This window comes from Mirounga angustirostris, unplaced genomic scaffold (assembly GCF_029215605.1).
Source record: "Mirounga angustirostris isolate CCGP_5_RB_7025 unplaced genomic scaffold, mMirAng1.0.hap1 SCAF_9, whole genome shotgun sequence".
Lineage (NCBI taxonomy): Eukaryota > Metazoa > Chordata > Mammalia > Carnivora > Phocidae > Mirounga > Mirounga angustirostris.
The window spans coordinates 89,603,613-89,617,702 of NW_026991717.1; positions in this window are offsets into that span (position 1 = coordinate 89,603,613).

Consider the following 14,090-nt stretch of genomic DNA (forward strand, 5'->3'; position numbering starts at 1 on the left):
AAAGCTATTATTCAAAGGAATCTTATATATTGAATTAATTCCATGGTCTTGTAAGAATATGTTTTTATTTTATATTGTAGCAACTCCTTTACATATAATAAATTTCTAGAAGTTTTATTACAGTAAATAGGAAACATTCATTTTGTTGAATACCCATTGTATTATGATTTTTATGTAAAGAAACATTCAGAATCCTTCAGCAAGACACCATTTCTGTGATACATGAGATGACCAGTTAAAACCACATTTTATAGTATAAAGGCTTTTGAGAAATGCTAGGTACAAGAAATGTTCAAAAAGCCTTTACTAAAAGATATCAGAACTTTAATCACAAAGTGTAATCATTCAAAATGCATAAGTAAGATATACTTTTATATTTAGCCATGAAAATCATTAAGAATAAAACACACAAAGTCTGAATGAACTTGGTACTTACAGAAAACTATTTGGTAAATATATTTTATATGTATTTATAATGCTGGAAAATAAATCATATACCATATGTTTACTCTATCAGCAGTACCCTTATGTTTTAAAATTTCAATTGATGAAGGTATTTTAGTGATAGCCAGCTGAGTAAAAGCCCTACATTTGAAAAGCAGATGATTAAATTTAATATGCAGTTTTTAGGTATAGTTTATCTAATCTGGCTATTTAGTATGTTATTAAAGTGAAGTTAGGGTTAGGACCAGTGAGTTTGATTCACACAATTTTATGAAGAGATTTTAGGACATGCATTTATAAGCTCCCACTCTGTATAAAACTCTTTGGGAATATTCACAGACAGGAAAAATATGAAGACCCTGACCTTAAAAGATTGCATTCTAGTAAAGAAACAGAACTGTATATACACAAATAAGTAAATATACACAAATAAAAGATGAACAGAAAAAACATTAAGTGTTAGCTTGGTAAAGAAGTCAGTCTTAAGTATTTCCAAAAAATAAAAAGTTTGACATAAGCTAGTTTCCTCAAATTAGATGATTACAAAATCAGTGAATTTTGTAAAGGAGAAGGAGCCAAGGACAAAACTAAAAAAGTCAACATTTAGAACATGGATATAGAGGAAACAATAAGAAAATAATGATAATGTCCAAGATAAAAATATTTTCTACAAAAGGGGGTGTTCAGAAATTTCTAAGAAGACTTTTAGGAAGGTGAAGCCTGTGGAAAAGCCATTGTATGTTTTCAATTCAAGGAATGGTGATGCTTTAAAGGAAACTTTCAGTAAGTAGAATGATGGGATCAGAGGCATTTAAGTTCAGCAATGAGTGGTGAGGAAGTTGAGTAGTGCTTATAGACAGACTTCTTTTAATGACACTTATTTATTAAAAATTTACAGAAGAATGGCAATGATGGGGAAATATTAGTTTGGAAGATCTGAGATTTTTACCTAAAAAGAGAGCTAAAAGAGAGAGTGAAGATGTGAACAAGTCATTGATGAATTAAAGTTCTGGAGAGATTATGAGGGAATAGAGTCAATATACAATTAGAAGAATTATCCCTGAAAGGGAAGAGTACTTCTTTTCCTCTGAACAAAGACAATGTGCTAATGGGTTAAATATGAAGAGAATGAGGTGCAGAGTATAGTGAAGTTTAGGGGATTTGCAATAAATGACCCAACTGTTTTTTAACACCAGAAGTGAGATTTTCTGTTAATACTGAGGGATAAGCAAATGGGTTTATTGCTTGAGGATAGAAGATTTTCAGTAGAACAAATGATAACACAGGTTTTGAACTACATCAGTCCACCTTCTATGCAGAATTTTTTCAAAAGTACTGTAAATGTATTTTCTCTTATGATTTTCTTAATATTTTCTTTAGCTTTTTTGTAAGAATACAGTATATACACATAAAACATATAAAATATGTGTTAATAGACTGTTATCACTAAGGCTTCTGGTCAACAGTAGATTATTAATAGTTAAGTTTTTGGGGAGTCAAAAGTTATATGTGAATTTCTGACTGCATGTTCAAGGGTCAACTGTAAGAATCAACCTTATGACTATGCAATAGTATTTCACTAATGTTTAGGCTTTAGGAACCTAATGATTTATCATGTGAAAATAATTTTAAAGAACAACAAATTAAGTTTAAGAAAACAATGCATATATGCTACAAATGAGTTTGCCAATAAAGTTAGAGACGATGTAAGTTGGGCAGGGATGGTGGCAATGCATAAATTGGTGGGCATTCCTAAATGTTAAGAGGAAAATTCTGGTAGTAACAAAAGAAAATTATTATGGAAGTTGTTACTATAGACAAAGCATTTGTTTTAAAATATGTTGACTACCAAAGGTATTTTGATTGTTTCCTATCTGCCCATACTTAGAAATAATCATTTGTTTATAATTCCCAAAACAAAATTCCAACTCTTATTGAATCTCAAGGGGGAAAAAATAACTGTTGGAATGTTCAGTGTGATCAATATGAAATGAATATCATTTTAGATTAGTAAAATGGTTGTTCTCCCTGATTCTAGAAGTTTTTGTCTTTGATTTTTAGATTATGTATTGATACTAGAAGTGAGATACCAACAGAAGAATATAGGAGGAGATTATTATTTTTATCCCTTCTGAAATTTAGTAGAAACTTTAGGAAATAAATTACCAATGGAAACTCCTAACCACTTTTTCTTTGCCTTGAAGTTGTATAAAAGAGCATAAGCAACATTCAGGATAAGATGCATTTTTCTCTTTAGTTATTTGCTGGGCCAATGCCACAACTATAAGATATAAATGAAGTTGAGTGAAAGCAAAAGTCAAAAAATATGCTTCAATACTTATGTAAAAGTAGAAAACATTTAAAATTTATAGTTTATCTGAGAGATAATTTGGTACATTTCTAATGGCAACCATGGACTTTTTTTCTAATATGCCTATAATTATGGTAGAGTGACCCATGCTGGAAAACATTTATTTCATTTGAAGCATGCCAACAAGAAAATTGGGGAAACTCTAATAATTTAATGAGAAGCCTCCATAGTTTAAGTAACAGGTAGAATGTAACTATATTCTTAACTATTTTCTCTTAGATACACAGCTTAAGATCTGATTCCTAATATATTCTAGATAATGGTAATCCTAATATTTAACTTGATTGTCAAGGAAATTCAGTCTTTCAAATCATCTAGCCAGAAACGCCAGATGAAATCAAACAAATATTTAAAAATATGTCTATGCTGTAAGTGAAGTGTAGTCAAAATCATTCCTGTTATTTTCAAGGTATTTCCATATGAAGTTTTCTGGATATTTCAAAATGTATACACAATACTTTTCCCTTCTATATTTGTTCACATAGAAAATTAAAAAAAATCTATTAGCAGTAGGCTTGATTTTCTTAACACATTTAGAATGTGCAATAACAATGCAGTGTATGAAAAATAATATTCCTGATAGCCCTCAGTACAGTTTCTCCCACTTTTAAATAATTTTCTTCAGATCATTTGCATTATCACCCAATAAATAATTAGTATGATTATATAGGATTTATTAATACAGAGGAGGAAAAGGAAAAACACTTTGGTAAGATGAATGAAAAGACATAAGAAATGTGAAGTGGAAAACAAAAAATTAGGATTTTTTTTTTTTTTTTAGGATTGACTAGTTTCCATTAAAGATAATGTCTTTTTCATTAAAAGGATCTTTTCTAGAGAAGTGAAAACTCAGGCAGAGTTTGAGATACAAAAATTAAGTTACAGTGAAATTGTAAAATAACTCTAGGCACTTAGAGTTCATGCTTTGGGTTTGACCGAAATTATATATAATAGAGTGATCTTTTTTAGCTACTTGATATTATTTTATAAACTCACAAATTTAAGGGTAGAATTATTTAAGGCCACATCAGAACATTGCCTATGCCATCTCTTTGCTCTTAATCTTTCCTTTTCATGACCTACAGAAGAAATTTCACGTAAAAGAAATCCCCAAACCTAGACTTCAAGTGTTTTATAACCTGACCCTAATCTACACATCTCTTTTCATCTTTTGTTGCTTACCACACCCATCACCCTGAAAGTAAACTTCTCCTCTTTTACTTTTTAAAAATTACAAGTTCTTCTATGACTATTCAGAAAATTATCAAACTTTTTGTCTCGGCACTAATGTCACCTTCTCTATAATAGCATATCATTATCTTCTTATGATAGCATTTACAATTTGGATTATAATTCCTTATACATTTGTCTCCTTGATGAAGAGGACAATATCATTAATCTTGATATCATGAATGCTTGTGTACCACCTGAGGATAAATGATCAATAAAATATCTCTTAGATGAGTAAATTAAATAACACCGCATTCCTCTTCATGTTTCCTTATACTCAATTTTTTTGGTTACTTTTGAGCTTCACCTCCCAAATCGGAGGTATAAAAACACCTCAAAAGCCATTGTGTGTCTTTGAAAATTACAGAAGTCTTTGTTTTATTACTCAACACTTTAGTCTTTCTTTTTAATAAATTCAAGTACAAAGTCCAATTACATTTGTGTCTGGATACTCATCACTATCATAAAAATGTCACCTTGATAGTACTTGTTAATCACAGAATCTTTTTCTTTCTTGCCCTAAAAGCCAAGTGATAATTGTATATCCCTTTTCTGCTTTGCCCTGCTCTTTTACATGAAGTAATTTCTCATCCTCTCAGGATTTAGGTGATTATATAGCAAGATTAATTATGCGCAAGAATTCCTACTTCCAATTGTATAATAACTATATCTCCTCGCAGAGTGCTTGAATTTTTTTATAAGGCTGTGACTGTGATATAGGTCATTCATTTGGATTCACAACTCTTAGGAAATCATCTTGTCTTTATGTAGAGGAGGAAGTTATGAACAGCTATGAACAGAATAATGTGTGTGGAAAAATATTCACTTAAAAGTTTTAAGAATATAAATGCTCTTGGGGCGCCTGGGTGGCTCAGTCGTTAAGCGTCTGCCTTCGGCTCAGGTCATGATCCCACAGTTCTGGGATCGAGCCCCGCATCGGGCTCCCTGCTCTGCAGGAAGCCTGCTTCTCCCTCTCCCACTCCCCCTGCTTGTGTTCTCTCTCTTGTCTCTCTCTCTGTCGAATAAATAAATAAATAAAATCTTAAAAAAATATATATAAATGCTCTTTCCTCAAAAAACAAAAACAGGAACAAAACTATTTGTCCTTAAATTTTATGAGCAACATTTTAGCTACTCCTTTTTTACTTTTGTCCCTACTTTTTTTCCTCAAATTATTGAGTACTCCTCCACTTACTTTGGTGTTTAACACTAAACAAATGAATAAGTAAAAAGAAATCCTAGGAATTCTGGTTTTGGAAGATCAAAAAGAAAACCATGTGCTGAATGAATTAGTAATATTTATTAGAGTTTCAAATTAGATGTTGGCAAAGTTGAATTCCCAAATATAACCATTCTTTAGACAGGAAGTGAAAATATCTTCCTCTGTAAATTAGTAAATCAGCAGTGTTATTATATATTTCAGTTTCTTTTGAGTTTGATGAGTTAGTAGCGTAAGTCAAGTCAATTTGGGGACTTACATATTTTTAGAAGTTCCTCTGTAATAGGATTCTGGCAGAAACAGTTATTAGAGGAGTAACTAAAGACAGTTTTAATGAGGTATTGGTAGTGTTAAGAGAGCCAACCAGGGGGACGCCTGGGTGGCTCAGTTGGTTGAGCGTCTGCCTTCGGCTAGGGTCATGATCCCAGGGCCCTGGGATGGAGCCCTACATCGGGCTCCCTGCTCAGCAGGGGGCCTGTTTCTCCCTCTCCCCACTCATGCTCTCTCTCGCTTATCTCTCTCTGTTAAATAAATAAAATCTTAAAAAAAAAAAAAGCCAACCAGGTTGATGATATACCCAGGATTTAGCAAGAATATAAAGTCATTACCACCCCAAGGAACTTCAGAGGGTGCTGAAATCATGGGGCCTTCCAAACAGAGCTGTACTGTTTGATAAACATAAGACAACCACTGCTAAGATTGGCAGTGGGGCAGGTTTCTGAAAGAGTAAATAACAAAACCTCCCTCGCTCTCCCTACCCTCAAATCATTGGCTGAAGCCTCCTATAAGTCAGACTATGCTGGAAAATATTCCATAGCAGTCATTGTCGTGAGACCCAGTGGGAGGGGAAGGATGATGAGTTGGATTAAAGGACCTCACAGAGGCTGTTCAGCCTACACACTTACTCTGCAACAAAGAGCACATTTTTGATGTTGAAAATGTTAATGATTTTCAAATTTGATTTCCATCCTCTTGGATACTTTTTTTTTACACTGTGGTTCAGTGATGAAAGGTGAATAAGGTGAATAATTTTGAACGGTGAATAATTTTGCTATAAACCCTGTGATTAAATTTTAAAAATATCCTATCATGGTGACTAACATAATATAATAAAACTAAATTTAAAAAAATCCTATCACATTTGAAAAGTGTAGGCACTGGACTTCAGCAAGGGAGAAATACATTTCCATAGGACCATCCTTGGATACAAACAATAACAAATTTAGAACATTTTTTCTTCAGAGATACATTGCAATGGGGGATTAAAAGAGCTAAAACATGGAAAATATAGGTCTTTTAAAAATATTTATTTGACACAAAGAGAGAGAGAGAGCACACAAGTAGGGGAAGCATCAGGCAGAGGGAGAAGCAGGCTCCCCACTGAACAGGGAGCCTGAAGAAGGGCTCGATCCCAGGACTCTGGGATCATGACCTGCACTGAAGGCAGTCGCTTAACCGACTGAACCACCCAGGGGCCCCTGAAAATACAGGTCTTATGTAAGTGAAGGTGGATAGTGAATTTATTCTTATATACTCATGCCCAGGAAAGTTCTTGGTGTGCATTTAGGTCTTAGTCTCTATTGCATTGCACATTACAAAATATTTTTGGTTTCCAGGGCTGTTACTAGCTCTCTTAGTAGGCTTATGTAAGTCATCTACTCAGCATCATTTTCTGGGCCTCTCACGTGGGATCAATACTTACATAAGGTTGTCTCAAGCATTACTTAAGATTATAAATTGAATTGTATAATTCTTCCATTTTTTTAGATCACAAAGATCAAATATCAATGATTTCCTATGGCTCAACCAAACTCATTGTAAATCTCCTTTGTTGGCTTTAATGTGGAACATTGAAGGAATTAAAAATTTAATGGCTTTCATTTCATTTTCAATCTTTTCAAATAATCTTAGATACTAAGACTTTAGAGGCTAAAAAGCAGATCTTACTTTATTCTTGTTAATGAAAGCTATTAATCATTAACATTAATTGAATGCTATTTATGTGCTACACACATTGCTAAAGACATAAATTTGTTTTTGTAGTTTTGTTTTTTCCATAATGTAAGAAATTTAAGTTGTAGGAGAATATTTTTCTTACAAATCAACAGAGGACTTTACAGTTGAGTAGGAAAAGAAAAATCACAGCATCTAATCATTTCCCCTGAACTGCATGCAGGACAGTGTTGCCCACTATGCTCACTATCCCGTTTCTGCTAACATTTAGATCTCCAAACTGAGTATGTTTCAATTGATTAGACTTTTACTCTCTAAAGTACAATGGCATATCATTGTGTTTTCCTGAGATTACAATTTAATTGGCATTTACTTGTTTTTGAACTATTTGGCCACAAGGTTACAGAAATACCTTATTTTGTTCTCATGGGAAGATACTCATACTAACTATGATTAGATCAATGAGTTTAGCTTTGAGAGAGAATCCTTATTTTCTAATGACCTTGAGTAATCTTTTCGGTGTCATTGACCTCCTGCAAATGCATGGGCAAAGTGCTATGAGAGCAATAGAGTAGCCACAGATTTTCCCTTGTTGAAATAAGAATGTGACGTGGCAATATTTATAAAGTTTACTTTCTGGAGAACGAAAACTCATCTCATTCTTGGTATGAGGGCATTTTCAATCATACTGTTCCTAATTTATAGAATTAGCAGGACCAAAAGGGCTTTGTAAAAGTTTCTTCATGCTTAGTTGCTCTTGATGACTTAAAGCAGGGCTTGTATAACTATAGCCCATAGGCCAGATGATATCCACTGCTACCTCTTTTTGTAAACAAAAATGTACTGGAACCCAGCCACATATTGTCTTATATATTTTCTACATCTGCTTTCATACTACAATGGCAGAGTTGAGTAGTTATGACAGACATGGTATGGCCCCCAAAGCCTAAAATAGTTACTATTAGGCTGGTTACAAAAAATAAAGAGAAAAAGAAAAAGAAAAACTCTGTCTTGAAGTCATGGGTTAAAAAGATACAGAGGAGTACAGATTTGGACAGTTGTAGAGCTTTATTTCATACCTAGATCACATTCAGAATTCTGATTTAAATTTTGTACAGCAAAATAATTGTTAACCTACAAACGCCTGATGCAATGAGAGCTCTTTTACAATTGCTATGAACCCTGCTGGGTCAAATAAAGTATCATTAGAATAGCATGGTGCCTTACATATAAGACAGTGACTAATAGCTCATTCTTGAGTTCATATTTGAGTGTATATATGTACTACATACTGGAATATATCCATGAAAAACACACGGCTCTATCCCTCAATATGTTCACTGCCTTGGAGAGATGGACAAATAAACAATTGAAAACTCTGATTGTAATTATCTTCCTTGTAGTATTTAAAGAGTTATATAAGCCCATATTGAACCTAACTCTGTATGCTTGAGGATGGTGAGGATTGGTGGAAAGTGATAGCAAGTGTTTGTATCTGTCTTCAAAGAAGAGGGGTCTTACATATGTTTTGGTCTTTTCTCAGTATGTAAATAATATAACTTTTAAGAACACGTATAATTCCTTAGTGCAAAGCCATTGGTGGGATCTGATGTCAGAAAGATTTCCTATTCCACAGTCTGCTGAAATTCCAGCATTAGGTACTACTCCTTTTCCACCTTTGGCTTTTGAGCAGTATAATGGGTACTTTAATATGTCAACTTATCTGGCCAATGGAGTACACAGACACTTGGTCAGAAATTATTCTTGGAGTTTCTGTGAGGGTTTTTGGGATGACATTAATATTTAAATTGCTAGATTGAGCAACACGGATTGGATGAGGCCCACACACTTAAGAAAAACAGTCAGTTGAATGCTTGAACAAAATGCTATCTTTCCCTGAGTAAGAGGGAATTCTGCCTGACTGCCTTCAAACTTGTACTACAATCCATTTACAGAGAAATACACAGTTATCTGTCTACCTATCTATATATGTACATCTCCTAGGGTTTCTTTTTCTAGAGAACTCTAATACAGACAGTTATAACTTGCTATTTGTTTTTTGAATATGTTAGATCTGACCAGTAACACACCATGAATCATGTTTCAGATTGCAAATATTCTGAGAGAAAGAAGAGAGGAAATTAAGACTGATGTTTGTTTAAAGTTCTCTTTATAGGAAAAATCAACCTTAGCAGCATGTGTTCCTCACAGCCAACGTGCAACACAAGTAGAAAATGCAAAGGCCTGGTTGTAACCAATTCCTTCCATAGTATTATAGAATTTGTGCTAGAGTTGAGTTTATTCCTTAAGGACATTTAGACAAATTTATTTAGTTAAAACTCCATATCCTTGAGGTCTACATCAATAATGTCCACATTCTATAATATTCTGTACATACAGCAAAGCGCATACATGGGAAAAGGTGGGATAATTGAGGTAATTTATCATGGCAATAAACTTCTAATAAAGATGTGTATCTTATACTACTAAGAAAAGTAGAGAAGATTTTACTAATTATTTTGTAACTTACCGTAGTTCTTTTTGAATATGTAAAAGTAGACATACCCCAAGGATATAGAAATCTAGTTTTTACAACATGAGTCAACATGTGAAAAATTTTGATTTTCTATGACTTTGTATAGCTATATCTATTGGTTTTTATTTTAAGCACTAAACTGATTAATCAGTTTAACAATGTAAGTGGCAAATGGGTGTGTGTGTGCTATTTTGTACTTTTTTCATTTTGCATTAGCATATTGTAACCGTGAATAACTCAATCCCATTAAAGTAAACAAATTAACTTGTTTCATTTTTCACAACTAATATTATACTGGTGAAACTTGGTTTCTTCTCTCTTGTTTTTTTCTGATTCCATGATATTGTGGAATCTGTATTCTAGAAATCTCTGGGCTCAGATTTCTCGCCTATAAAATAAGGGAGATGGATAAGATTATCTCTAGATCCTCTTCCAATCTAAAATTCTGCTTTAATATAAAGTATTTTTATGCCTAATTTGTTCAGTTTGCCCTGCATTAATAAAATTTTTCAGACAATGATCAAAGATTAGTATTTTTTAAACTTGAATACCTTTTTGTGCATGTATACTGATGATTCAGTACAGAGTCATCTCAATTATTTGAAAGTTTCTTTGAAAATGAGGTATTTCCATGCTGAATTAGTGTAAACAGGTGTTTTATTTCTCAATTTGGCTCTAAGTAGTCACTTCTTAAAATTTATGTTCTGTTGGTTTCTTGCATGTAGATGAATACACAACAAGATAAAATGATTTCTACAGCTTTGGCTCAAAATAGTCTTTTTTTTTTGCATTTTTAAGGTTACAGTAATTCATTTGGCTACTTGTAGTTACATGCCTTACTGAAATATGTATCTTATGCCTCAATTGTTTGTTTGTTTACATTCTTACTGTTCAATTAGTTCCAACTTTCTTGGTGTAAAAACAAACTAAAGATTGTTCCTAGTTCATGATGGCTTGACTTGAGATTGTTTAACTTTATGATGGTGGGAAAGTGATATGCATTCAGTAAAAACCGTATTTCACATTTTGAATTTTGCTCTTTTTCAGGATAGTGATTTGAGTACAATGCCTTTTTTGATGCTAAGATGTGGCAGGGAGCCACAGCTCCCAGCCAGCCATGTGATGATGAGTATAAACAGCAAATGCACTTACAACCATTCTGTACCCATATAACCATTCTGTTTTTACTTTCAGTATTCAGCACATTATGTGAAATATTCAATACTTTCTTATAAAACCAGCTTTGTATTAGATGATTTCGCCCTGCCATAGGTTAATGTAAGTGTTCTGAGCATGTTTAAGTTAGATTAGGCTAAGCTACGATGTTCAGTAGGTGTATTAAATACATTTTCAACTTAAAATATTTTCAGCTTTGAGTTTAACAAGACCTAACCCAAGATCTAACCCCATCTTTTTTTTTTTTTTTTTAAGATTTTATTTATTTTACACAGAGAGACACAGCAAAAGAGGGAACACAAGCAGGGGGAGTGGGAGAGGGAGAGGGAGGAAGCAGGCTCCCTGCGGAGCAGGGAGCCCGATGCAGAGCTCGATCCCAGGACCCTGGGATCATGACCTGAGCCAAAGGCAGACACTTAACAACTGAACCACCCAGGCACCCCAAGACCTAACCCCATCTTAAGTTGAGGAAGATCTGTATGTAGTTTTGATCTTGAAATTCTGCCAAAATAACAAGAAGCAAGAAAACTAGCATGCATGAAATAAAAAGCAAATTATTGGGAGAAAGAAATTTGACAACAGAAGCTAAACTAAGAACCAGGACAGATGCAGTACATAAAATAATCACTTTTATACTTTTTATGAATTCATATTTCTTAATACCCTGTGGGAATTACTTCACTGGTAAATTCTAATTTCCCCCAAATATATTCCTGGTTATGTCTAGGCAAGGAGAATTAAAAGGTAAGTTACCTTGATTGGCAAAATGATAACCACAAATATAATTTTTCTCTCTCTCTCACACACACATACATATTCACAACTCCCCTAATCCTTTCACTCAAACTTGTTAAATCATTTTAGTATCATGCAAAGAAACAGATCATTTGGTGAAATACTACAAAGATGTAATGTTTCTTTTCAATACTTGGAATAGCTTCAATTTTTCAGGAAGACCTTATGATAGTCACTCTCAGAGCATCATATACTTTTTAATACATTAAAATTATAATTTTTCATTTATTATTGAAATCATATTTATTTTCCCTACCTCTAGCCTATAAGTTCCATTTGAGCATGGAGCATTTTTTGTTTGTTCACCATTGTATTCTCTTCATCTAACTACCTGGAAGATGAGCTCGGTAGTTATTGTCAAATGAATCAAGGATTGTGGCTCCAGTGATAGGGTTCAATAAAAACAGAGGGACTTCATAAATAAATAAATAAATATAAATGATTCATGTAAAAAAAAAAACAGAGGGACTTCAAGGGGAATCAGGTATTCTATTAGTACAAAGATTTTATAATACTTATAAATATCAAGCAAAAGATAATTTATTTCATTGTCTTCCTGTCAAACTTGGAGAATGGTTTCATGTAATGGATGCAAGATTGCCAGGATGTCTTCTAAAATTGCTGATGGGTTAAATTTGTGTTGAACAAAAATGCATATTTAATAGGAGTTGCTGGATCAAAATGATATGCATGGATTGTAATAGTTTATATTACCTGTATACTTTATTAATACAGATATTTATTTTTGATAATAGTCCTTCTAACAGGAATGAGATGCAATCTCAATGTACTTTTAATTTGCCTTTGCCTGATGACTAGTGAAGTTGAGCATCTTTTCATATACCTGCTGGCCATTTGTCTATCTTCTTTGAAGAAATGTCTGAGGTCTTATACTCATTTTTAATTGGGTTTTTTGTGGGGATTTTTTTGTGATTGAGTTTTGTGAATTTTTAATATACTTTAGATATCAATATTTTATCAATGTATATGGTTTGCAAATATTTTTTGCCCAAATTGTAGTTTGTCTTTTCATTCTGTTGACTGTTTACTTTGCTATGGAGAAGCTTTTTAGTTTGATGCAATCCCACTTGTTTATTTGTTCCTTTGTTGTTTGTTACTTTTGGTGTTATACCCAAGAAATCGTCACCAAGGCTGATGTCAAGAACATTTTTCTTATGTTTTCTTCTTAGAGTTGTGCAGTTTCAGGTCTTAGACTTCAGTTTTTTCATTCATTCTGAGTTGAGTTTTGAATACGGTTTAAGAACCATTTTTTGAAGGGACTATCCAATCCCTGTTGTGTATTCTTGGCTCACTAGTAAAAGATTAGTTGACTATACATGTGTGGATTTATTTTTAGATTATCTGTTCTTTTCCATTGGTCTAAATGTCTATTTTTATGCCAATACCAAATCGTTTGGATTACTGCAGCTTTGTAATATGTTTTGAAATGAGGAAATGGGATGCTTCTGACTTCTTGCTCTTACTCAAATTTGTTTTGGTTATTTAGTGTCTTTTGTGCTTCTATATTAATTTTAGGATTGTTTTATTATATCTGTGAAAATGACACTGGGATTTTGGTCGGTTTATGTTAAATCTATAGATTACTTTGGATACTATGAATATTTTAAAAATAGGAATTCTTTTAAAGCATGAACACAGATATCGTTCCATTTACTTGTCTTTTCAAATTTCTTTCATATTTTATAGTTTTCAGTGTACCAGTCCTTCACCTCATTGTTTAAACTTATTCCTAAATATTTCATTATTTTCATTGCTATTACAGGTAGAATTGTTTTCTTGTTTTCCTCTTCAGATAGTTCATTGTTAATGTTTAGAAAGGATGGTCCACCACATGCAAAGCAATCAATGTGATACACATTAACAGAATGGAGGTTAAAAATCGTGAGATCATCTCAGTAGGTGAATAAAAAACATTTGATAAAATTTAACATACTTTCATAATAGAACTGTTAATAAATTAGGTATAGAAGGAATTTATCTCAACACAGTAAAGTGAAAATCCAGAAGCTCACATCATACTCAATGGTGAAAACTAAAGGATTTTCCTCAGTGGTCAGAAAATAGGCAAAGATGATCACCCTCACCTCTTCTATTCAACAGAATCCTGGAAGTCCTAGTCAGAGTGTTTAGGGATCATAAAAAGAAATAAAAGACATCAAAATAAGAAATAAGTAAAATAATAAAATAATATGTTTCAAGAGGACATGTTTATATCATATATTTATATTATATGGTTTATATCATATATTTATATTATATGATTTATATCATATATTTACTTATATTTAAAGACCTAAAGACTCTACCAAAAAGCTGTTAGAACTAATAAATTTAGTAAAATGTCA